Here is an 11,426-nt window from a genome sequence, read left to right as displayed (position 1 = left end):
TCTTTCCATTTTTCTGAAAATATCATTTACCAAAGGCCAGACAGTGTGATGATTCAGAGCAAATATGTGTTCTGAACTCAACAACTATCCAGCTTCATAGTCAGTAGAGAAGGACAGAGCCATCTCCATAAGGTATGGATCTAAAGAGGTACAGGGGACCATCTCTGTACCTGGAATGGTTTCCCTCTAATTCTCAGGTCGGCTGTTTTGTTCTCTGCCCCGAGATGTGTGGGGTGGTTCTGCGGCAGCCCACGCTCTGAAGAATGAGTCTGGACTCTTCAATGTTCAGTCTTCAGGTTGTTTATTATTTCTTATCTACACATTTTTCTCTCTGCCCAGCTGAGGTCCGCTCAGCACGGCAGCTGCAAGCACTCTCCCCCGCTCCCAAGGCGGTGTCGTCTTTTACACTACAAACTACGTATATCATATTTACTTTTAATTCCCAATACCTATCACCTATGTCAGACAGTGCACTTCTACTCTAAACCAATCCCCAAGTGCCAATATCACAGCAGAAAATGGAGAACAAGAAGAAGAAAGAAGAAGGACGAGACACGCCCTGTTTCCTCCTTCTTGTTCCCATAACCCCTATACGAAAAATCTTAAAGCCTATATTTTCACCCTGTGAACACCCTGTTATTGCACCATTCAAACTCGTGTGACTTTCAAATCCCCATACCAAGCTGGCAATTCGCTAGAGGGATCAAAAACAAGCCACCAGGTGTTCCGGGCACCATGCCAGGGTCTTCGAGCCTCCCGGAGGGGTCTTCGGCAACTCTGGACATCCAGAGGGATGTGCTGAGTTCCCACATCTAATAAAGAGGCTGTAGATTACCAGTTTGGATATAGGCATCTGTGTGGCACATGTTTAAAGGCAGGCATTATGAACCCCCTTAATTTTCTCTGGAATGGTATAGTGCTATTTTTAAAAATCTCTTGTGAAAATATTCCCTTTTTAAAGGGCTTTTTTAAATGTATCTTAGTTGTTATCACAGGGTGGTGTCTTTTGTTATTTCTGGTAGAAGGTAACAGTGAACTGCCTTAAAACCTATCAGGTTAGAAGAAATTTGACTGGAGAGTGACTTGGGGCCACTTTCCCTCAGAATCTGGGGAAGGAAGCCAATAGATTATGGCTGCAGGGCTAAGCTTCATTTTTCAAGAGCAACAAGTGCTGTGGCCCACTTCTAAACTACCTTCTTGGATTTCCTCTGATTTCACATGCAAAAAACAGAGAAGATTGCTGAAGGAAGCTGCATAATGCTGTGTTGGCAGAGAGCAACCATGGGTAGCTTCAACAAAGTTCTTCCCAGAGAAAAGACAGTGATGGCTGAAATATCAGACTTGCTGCAAAACACAGATTTTTCCTGTTTCCCACTAGAAGAGACTTACAGCTGCTATGTGCATGGTGTGGAAAGAACAAGGTGCACTTAGTGTCAATTTTGGTCTAAATTTAGCACAGGAGTACTTAGACCTCTCAGACTCACAAGATGTGGTTTCACAACAGGTGATAAGAAAGGAGAGAGGCAAACCCACAGCCAGAAGAACCTCTGCCTGAGGCCACTGCTGGGTGGAGAGCTGGCAGCTGGGGTGCTCACTCACCCATGCTGCTGTATGATATTTTACATCTCACAGTGGATGAGATGGGGCAGCTTTGGCTGCCATGAGGAGCCCCAGCCCAGCAGAGGGGCTGCGGCACTGCATGGGCAGAAGCACTCACCCCACACAGAGGGCTGCAAGACAGAAATCAGATAAACTCCAGATGGGAATTGATGAACCTGCTGTTGAGCATCTGCCTGAAATATTGCTCCCTTGTCTGTCCTACCCATGTGCTCTGAAAAATTGGTTCTCATAGTTTTAGCCTACAAGCAGGGCTGGCAAGATTTACTCAAAGAGGCTGGAGAACGGATGTCTTTAGGCTGCCAGGGGGTTTCCTTTAAATAGGGAGATTCATTCCCAGATTCCCCTGAGCAAAGCATGACATCTGGAGCAGCCAAAGCATCTGCCTAGTATCCTTTCATATTAACTCAAGCTAAAAACCAGGTCATAATACTGTCAAACAATATTAATATTCTGCAGTTGTGTGTTATGTTGCTTTTAGGGTAGAAGCATATTTTTTTCTGAAGTATTTTGCATACTGTTTACTAAAGTACCCTCAATCAGTGCAGACATGATTCTGGGCTCCCATCTGGTTTACACCACTGTAATTTCAATTCTACTTCATCACAGGAAGTCACTGTTTTATTCGAGCAAATTAATAGAACTAAGTCTTGTGTCTCTTAGACAAATGGGAGAATCTTAGCATCTTAGACAAACAGGAGAGAGTTTGTACCTTGAAATTATAATTTGAATTCAATTTAAGGATGTTAGATTGTTTAATATAACTGCTCCCACGAACAGAGAAGCCAGAGAAAATTGGTACTATAATATCTCTGAGAACTAGTTGTTACACCTGAATACAAATTATTGTGCAGCGGTAACCCTGCAATTATGTGGTTATTGTTGCAGTAAAGGACAATGAGAATTCTTGTATTTCAATCCTTGTTGGTTTTGTACTTATTGGATGATCTTCAAATATATAATTTTTTGCAATATTTTGTTTGAGAAGAGTAATAGCTCTACATATAACAATATTTGAAAAAATAGCCAGATTAAGCAGGAGACAGCACTTCTAACATATCATATGTCCCTGTTTCTACTGTCTCTGCCCTTGCAAAGGAGTCCTCACCCTTTCACATCATACAGGAAAATAAAACAAGCCTGCTTTATGAAGGCTTGGTTGATTTTGATCCATTCTTCTCCACTGCACTCAGGAAACTGGTGAATGTTCCTATGATATTTCTAGAAATATCTAATTTTTTTACAGGTTTATATCAGTATGGTTCTTGTTTATAAGGTTCAGGTTTATATGAGTTTTCCCTCACTTTGGGGAATCTGTATTGGTGAAAATGGAGTTGCATGAGAGAGAACATGTTTAAAGTATGAGTTCCCTCTACACTTGAATCCTTATTTTGCAGTTGTCAAATGCAACAGGAAAGTCTCTTGGTGTAACAGGTTTCTTTTTCCCAGATGAGTACAGGCTTCTGACAAATCACCTTGTTTTTCCTTCCATGGGCAAGGAAAAGAAAGAAGCCCATTTTAAAATGACCTATTATAACATAGCCAAAAGCACAACATGGTAAATCTGTCGCCATTTCAAATGTCTGCCTCTGTGAGTCAGTCTTGCCTTTATTGTTCATTTAGAAGCCTCATTCCTGGCAACTTTTCCTATTATTGTCCTTCTGGAAGTACCTGGCAGCAGAAAATGTCAAAAAAGGATGCAAGACTGTTAATCTCTATTGCAGGGTGTTTACTGCTTGGGATCTGCTGTGCTCCAGCATCTTGCAGTGTATAACACCATGTTCAGTGCCACGCTTTCTTAAACTGCCTGCTTCCTTTATGGCTCCTCTGTGGCCTTTTCTGTTTTCTGAGAGAAATAGGATGTTTTAAGACATGCTCTATTTTTTTATTTTATTGCTCTTGGTACAATATCTCTGTGTCTCTCTCTCTCAATATTTCTTAAATTACTCTGGTTGCCACAGCAACCTGTCCAGGATATTGCTGCAGGAGTATCTGGTATGGCAGAGCCCCTGTGCTGCTCAGCTCTCTCTCATGCACAGAGCTCAAGGTGATGCTCAGCACCTCAGCTGCTCCACTGGGGCTGCCTGCCTCAGCACCTGGGATCTGTCCCCATGGCTGCCTTCAGACATCAGCTCCCTGCCTTGCCTTTGGCATTTTCAAGCCACAGTCACAACATTTGCTGTCGCAGGAACTCCAAGGCCATTTGGTACCAAATACTTTGTATCTCAAGTTCTTGTCTTTTCTGAGAAGCAACCACATGCTTTCAGCTGCTGCCTCTGTACCCAATCCTTCTTAGGGACACCTTAACAGCAGGTGCTGTCTCCTAGGCACTGTTGAATATTTTTCAGGAAAAGATACACCGTAGTAGTTTTGCGGAGGGTAGGAAAGCCTTGTGGAGACAAGAGAAACCACAAGCATGCTGGAAACAAACAGGGTCATTCCAAAGGTGTCCTTTGAGAGCTCAGGTTGCCCCTTGTTCAGGGACAGATGAAGGAGGTGAGGTCTGAGCCTGCTAGGACCATCTCAGCCACAGCTTCTCTGTGAGCTGGCTGTTCTTTTGCTCAAGCCAAGTGATGGGCAAGCTGTGGCAGAACGTGTGCGGCCACTCATGGAGCAGTTCCCACACTGCCGGGCACATGCAGACCTGCCTGGGGTTTTATCTGTGCAGACAGATGTAGGGGGATACAATATGAAAAATAAAGGTAGTATAGTAAGCAATCTTACCCCATTAAGGAGTTGCAGCTGAGCCAATTATTAGAGATTGGGAACTGGCCTGATTTTAACAGGCCACAGCTGCAGCCAATAAGAAGAGTGTTATAAAAGAGTGGAGTGGTTGGTTGAGGGGAACTGGAGTTAGTTGGCTGCTGTGAGGACAAGGAAGAGTCAGTACCTAGAGGAGCTGCCTACAAGAGACGTAAAGAAGGCACAAAACTCTGGCAATGTGGAACCCTTACAATGTAATGACAATAGAACTCTTGTAATGGAGTGACAACAGACAGATCTGGCACAGACCTGGTGTATTGTCTGCTGCAATCCCAAAGAGGCACAGACAGGGCAGGGATCAGTGGTACCCAAGCAAGATGCAGGGCACTACATTGAAAGGAGCCTTTCTGGCTTCAGTGACCTTGCTTTGCCAAGCAGGTGAAGGTAGCTCTTTGCTTATGCTTTGGTCTTTGTAAATACCAGGAAATTGTTTGTTTGTTTGTTGAAGACCTTTACACTAGTTATGCTTAGCATATTCCAGTTACTAGTGATTCCAAGTACATTGGAAGAGGGCAGGTTAGAAATTCTGATGAAACAAGTTTTATTTGTATATTAAAAATTTGCCAAGTGAACTCAGAAGTAGGCAATTAGAAACTAAAAATGCTGAATTCTGATCTAAGTAGCTTTTCCTTTGGGAGGGTCAACATGATTCATATATGTCTTTAATATTTTTTTCCTGTGCATAACTTGTGCTCTTGGACCTTCGTTTAGTTTGACTTGGTATTCTACCTCTGTATTGTGATAATAAACAATCACAGATCTCTGCTGCCCTGATTTTAAGGGATTTTTAAGTACCTTTTTGCCCAAGCAGGACATACTCCTATTGACCTCAAAGACAGTTTCTGTTGAAAACTGGATTGAGCAAGGACTGTGCCATGAGGGACCATGCTGTTCTGCAAGAAGTATTTCTGGCCTCTCTAAAATTAAAGTTATTGTTCTGCATGGAGGCCAAGAACCAGCAAAATCCTTTGTGTGTTCTTAGTGCATGGCTACAGAAGTGCCTCACCAGCACTGAGCTGGCATATATTCAGGAATCTCTGAAATCCAGATCTAGACAGCTGTTGTTCCATCAGTCACCTGATAAGTGTCACTTATATTTCACCTTCAGCTCTCTTCTTGTGAGAAATAGTTTCTAATATTTTTTAAATAGTATTTTCTCTGACTTTGTGGCTTTGTATTTGCATTATTTGTGGCTATGTGGCTTTGTATTATAAATTTAAAACCTTGTTATAATCCCTATTTATAGGAAAGAAATGTTGTCTACTCAAGTGTAAACAAACCATTAATCTTCTCTGTTTCAGAAAAATCCTGTTGAATTGAACAAACATTTACTCAATGATCATAATTATATTGTATGTCAGTTTACACAGTGCCAAGAGGATTTATTCTATGTAAAGTACCTTTAAAATACTGCAATTTTTTTAAAGACACAAATAAGCTCAGAGAGTTGAGAACAAGATCACTTTGGTGGACTGTCTAAAGAAGTAGTCTGCTCCTACCTTTTTGTTGATTTTTGTTTCCAGGACAGATTTCTAAATTCTGCTAATCTCCATTTGGGATAATTAATTATTATAATAACTTTGGCTCAATTAATTTTAGTGAATAGATTATAATAGAAATAATTGCATGAAGAGACAGTTCATGCTGATGGTCAGATGTCTTTAAGAAGGAAAAGGCTAGAAAATCTATGGGGGTTTTTTACCATAATCAAGCCAGAAAAACACAAAGGCATTCCCTATTAGACATTTAACTGCTAAAAATAAGTTGATTCTTACCTTTCCAAAACTCCCTTTCCCAATAGCCCGCAATATTTGAAAGTGGTCAAAGTTAACTGCAAAATAAAGGAGAGAAGAAAAGGAAAATAGTTTGTAGTGTGCTAAGTCAGAATCAGAAATCAGGTAAGAAAAGAAATTACAGTGTGTCCAACTAATGTCTTTTGCAATGTGGTATTCCATTTTTCCTCTTAAAACACCAAATATACTTAATAGCTAGCAAAGAAGAAGTTTGATTTAAAATATGCTGCATTCATTTTCTTGCCCAATTCATCTTGGACCAATGTCTTCAGTGCCCAGTATTTCCAAAAATAAATATATCTCTGTCCTAACCAAGTAACAAGACAAAAGTTAGCATTTTGCAGCCAGTAGCAAAAACTGCTCAACATTTTCCTGAAATATTGAAATCTGTTAAAAGGACACTGAATAATTCAAGTAAGTAACACCCTCTACCTACAGATAGGTAGTAACATATGGTTAGTATTTTTACATTATCGCTGTTCAGGATAATTCCTGTATTTTGTTACAGTGATGGAAGCTTGTCCCATGATGAGGTAGTATGATCACCATAGTTTTCCACCTTAATGCAATACATAATGCTAATATTGTAAGACTATTTCATAATTTTAGCATAAGTTTGTTTTGAGAGATTGCATTTTAGGTTGGAAGTGGAATGGATTTACTTGCACTTCAGGAAAAAGCACAGCCTGCTCTAGACATTGAAGTGCTTTGCTGGTAGGGTGAATGAGATTTCATTTCTCAGAAATGCCATTTTTATTGGTGTTACATGAATTTAAGCACAGCATGACCTTCAAATCTTCATTGGTATAGCTGGTGTTTTTAAAAAAATTCCAGCATCCTGAACAAAATTGATGCAAAGTCACTGAAATACAAACACTACAATGTGTGATACAGTTTTTGCCGTCACTTCTCAGAAAAAATTACACTTAGAGCTAATTTCAGTGAACCAGAGATGACAAGGTTCACTGCAACATAACAGGATTTTTTTTTTTAATTAAAATTAATGTTCTTGGCTTTGGCCATGGACCTTCATCTATGCACCTGTCATTGATGTAACAGTAACTAGCGAAATTGTGGAGACAGACCACCGCTGGAAAAATCATAGAACCATAAAATGGTTTGGGTTGGAAGGGACCTTAAAGATTATCTCATTCCAACCCTCCTGCCATGGGCAGAGCCACTTTCCCCAAGACCAGTTTCTCAAAGCCCCATCCAACCCAGCCTTGAGCTCTCCAGGGATGGGGCAGCCACAGCCTCTCTGGGCAACATGGGCCATGTCCACCCAAAAATGTGGCAACAAGAACAAACACAACAAAAATGTGACACATCCAGATGGAGAAAATTCTATGAAACTCATAATATAAATGTTTGCCAAAAAAAGTTATCCATCTCAAGCTAAGCTCTGCATAGAAAGTTGAAAGGTTGATAGCTATCAAACCTCTAAAATGGGTTAGTATCTTACTTTCTCTGTTGCAATATCATCTCATTTACACTATTAGCACCACAAAGAATTTGTTTATTTGTGCTTGCTTTTACTGCCTTCAAGGAAACATGGTTGCTCCTTTCATTAGTGCAGCATAGCAACCACCTTCCTGGTAATTGCTGGAGACAAATCAAGCCCAGGGCTGAGAGCAGCAGACTCTGTTCTGCAGGAAACAAGGATGGTGAATAAAGCAGCTTTAGAATTTAGATACTGAAGTAAAAATGCATAACCTTGGAAAGGATTTATAACCTGCTTGGAAACTGAAAATTGGGAAAAAAATTTTGAGCTGAATCCTGTGAGAATAAAGGCTGCCCAGATGTTTGAGAAGCAGGATTGTCTGTCAGCAACCTGCAGCTGGGGTCTCTGCTGAGAGATTTTACAGTGTAAAATCACTTGTAGTTCTTGCTGGCCAGTACTGGTCCGATGAACACGATAGTCAGTTCTGCAAAACTCCCTTCCACATGAATTTACATCCATTTAAATCCTGTTCCCACCAGTCATCTCTCCCAAATGCATGACTGGGCTGTCTAAGATGACCCTTAATTTAGGTAGGAATTCAACCCAGTGTAGAAAATATCCTAAACAGCATGTTAATCTCATTAATTTCTTTGATGGGAAAAATAATCCAAAAATTCAGCACAGCATGCTGGTGGTTTTTGTGTCGCTCCTCTGTTTTCAAACTCTCTCGTGTTTCTGCTTATTTTGCTAAGGATTTAACATGCATGTTCCTTAAAAAAAAGCTTATTTTGAATTTGTTCTTTACCTTGCAGTCAGTCAGCTGAGTCCAGTTGCCAAAACAAGTGAGAAATTGTAGAATCAGTCTGTAATTATCTCAATTTGAGTCAAGCCACATTTCAGTAATACTTGACTATATTATATTCTGAAATCTGACATGTTTTGAAATACATCAGTTTGAAGAATGATTTTGTTTTTGTAAAACTAAGATTAAGCATTTATATGTAGCCATGTAAAGGACATTTTTTATTGTCCATATAACTTCTATCTCTCTGCACTTCCATCTTTCCTGTGTTTATTGCTCTGACTGACTAGAACAACTTAATTTTTTAATTAGGTTATTTGTAAATTGGACTTCCATACAAATGAAATTATTAAATGAGGCAGTGGAACATGGATTACTAGTAAGCTAAATAAGTGGTTAAAAATCATAGATGCAACAATTGATCAAATTTTCTTAATTTCTATGTTTAGCTTGAAAAGAAAGTGAGATGTTAGATTTTCATATCTTCATTAAGAAAAAAACAATTTTTTTCTATAGCTAACAGTCCCATGAGCCTTATTTAAATTAAGGTACAATTATTGTAATGCATTTTTTGCAAGAGAAAATAAAGTCAATTTTAAATGACTGAGGAAATATGTAAACATGCCTGAGCCTGCATCTAAAATGAGCAAGGCTTGCAGCCACTGTGGCTCTCTGGAAAGGGATAATTCACTGAAGGGAGACAATTCAGTCTCTTTTGATCATTCAAACATACTCCCAACATTGCAGATTCACAAACTGAGGAAGTTCCTCCTTTGGAATATTAGGAGAGAATAAAAAGTGGGCTACCTTGCAGCTGAGACTAATACCAAAATTCAACTAATACCAAAATTCAAATTCACTGAGTAAAACTGAAGTGCTTCAAGCAACATTCCCATCTAGGACTGAGCAGCACCTCCCTGATAACAGTGAAGGGTTGAGCTGAGTTCACTGCCGCCTTGGTACTACATTAGCTATACACCTCAGGTGCTTTCCTCAGATGCTTTTAATCTCACACTCTCAAAATTTTGGGCTAATTTTGTTCATCTCAATTTTTTTTTCATGTTCTGTATGTGCTTTTTGTGTCTTTTCGGGTGAAAATTCAATGCCAAAATATCACCACTTACTCTGAGCAGAATTACACCTCATCATGACCTCTGTCATTTTCCAATGTTGAAAATATCATCAAGTTCAAACGCTGCCATTTCCTCTGTGCAACAAGGACATCAGGAGTATTAAATTCTTGTCCTCCAAAACAAGGCATGTCATGTTCTTGTGGTGCCTGGTGTTGCAGCTAATGGCATTTTTCTAGTGCAAAGCCCCACTGAGATAACGGTATGGCTGGCAGAAGGACATTTTCTCCAGTGTCTGTAATATGACTATTACTCTTTTGAAAATAGCTTTCTTTACTCAAGAGAAAATACTTCAATTCTCAAGAGAATACTTTCTTTTACAGAGAAAAAGAATATTTCCCAACTTTTTGAGCGCTTTCATTTTCTTACCACACCTTAGTTTGGAGGTCTTACATGTTGTCACAGAATTTGAGTATAAAAACATGAACTATTTTCAGAAAACAAAATTTGTTTGTATTGTCTTCAGGTAATTTTTCATGCAAGAAAACCCACAGTTCAACTTATTAACAGCACTACAAGAAAGTTTATTTCCAGTTTTTTTGATTTTCCATCAGTTTGGAAAAATCAAGTATTATAATTTCCCCTCCCTCATCTCCCACCTTCATCCATTAAAATGTCACCATTAATTCAAAACTAAGGAATACAGAATAAACCAGATATTTTGCTAATTAAGAGAGAAAATAGATCAGCATTTATGACACCTGTGTCATGTTATTGTGTTAGAGCAATGGATGCCTGTTAATTTCAGCAATGTTGCAATGTTCAGTGTTGCATATATACATATAAATACTTTATTTTGTTTCTTTCCATTTGGTCATACTCAAATAAACCTTCAATTCATCCTTTTGCTCAAATTCAACTCTCTATTAATGACTATTAGTGCAAGCATACCTTACTTGGATTAGAATATCAGATATTTTCAAATTAGCCCCATGTAGAGCATTTTCCTGTAATTTGATCTTGAACAAATAAGAGCCAGATGATGGCAACAGGATGCACAAGGTTTCATCCTGCTTGCCATGAAAAGCAAAAAAATGTGGTCCTAACCATTTTAGATACTTGGTCAAATATATTAGTGTACTCAAAAACTCTCAGGAATATCTAGAAGCATGGAGCTGTGGTTTGTGACTGAGTTATACACAGGAGCATCTCTGCTGCCACAGTCTTCTCATGTGACCTTAGGTGAGTGCTCCAATATCTTCTGCTGCTGTCTGTAGAAAAATGAATCATCTCCAGGCAGCTGTAAAATTAGACATGGAAAGCACCTTAGAGCTCAGACACACGAGTAATTAGGAGTAGTAAAAGCCAATTCAGGTAATAGTGCTTCATAAAAGCACCATGAACACTGACAGTCATTTTTAAAGTGTGAGGAGTCTACGCCACTGCGGAAGCAGAGGTACAGAGATCAGAAGATTGATTCAAACCCCACACGTGAGGTCATGGCAGAGCTGAGAACAGAGCCCAGCTTCCACTTCACACCACACCTTCTCATGCAAGCTCTCCAAACTGCACAAGCCCTGGTGGAGCAGATGTTTGGTATCAAACTGTCTAGTGAAAGATAAAACTTATTTCTTTCTTCACTGCTCCCTAAGGATACTTTGGAGAAAATATTCACATCACAGACTTGTTTTTTTATAACCACACTGCAAAAACACTGGATAGTTTTAGTGGAAATGTCTATTATGTTTTTAATTAGCACTATATACATAATGATATATATGCTAAAACAATGAAGCTGTTACATATGAAGTTTTAACATATGAAGGTGAATATGCATTCACCTCTGCTGCATTATTCACAAATACTATATTTAGTTGAACCAAAAAAACCCAAAGAAATTACATCAGCAACACACCATTATGTATCATGTGTTTGATTTA

The 11,426-nt window shown here is 39.2% G+C and overlaps 1 protein-coding gene across 1 annotated transcript in view; it reads right to left on the bottom strand.

The window, feature by feature from the left end:
* STK32B (serine/threonine kinase 32B) overlaps positions 1-6,206 on the bottom strand; it is a 134,677-nt gene extending 128,471 nt beyond the window's left edge. Inside the window, exon 1 of the mRNA XM_014309942.2 lies at positions 6,156-6,206. The gene's annotated coding sequence lies outside the window, so the exon portion shown is untranslated. The remainder of the gene's footprint in view (positions 1-6,155) is intronic.
* Between the last annotated feature and the right edge of the window lie 5,220 nt (positions 6,207-11,426).

The sequence above is a fragment of the Geospiza fortis genome, unplaced genomic scaffold, assembly GCF_000277835.1.
Source record: "Geospiza fortis unplaced genomic scaffold, GeoFor_1.0 scaffold666, whole genome shotgun sequence".
Taxonomy (NCBI): Eukaryota; Metazoa; Chordata; class Aves; order Passeriformes; family Thraupidae; genus Geospiza; species Geospiza fortis.
The sequence above is the reverse complement of the archived record's forward strand: the minus strand, read 5'-3'. Positions and strand labels throughout refer to the sequence as shown.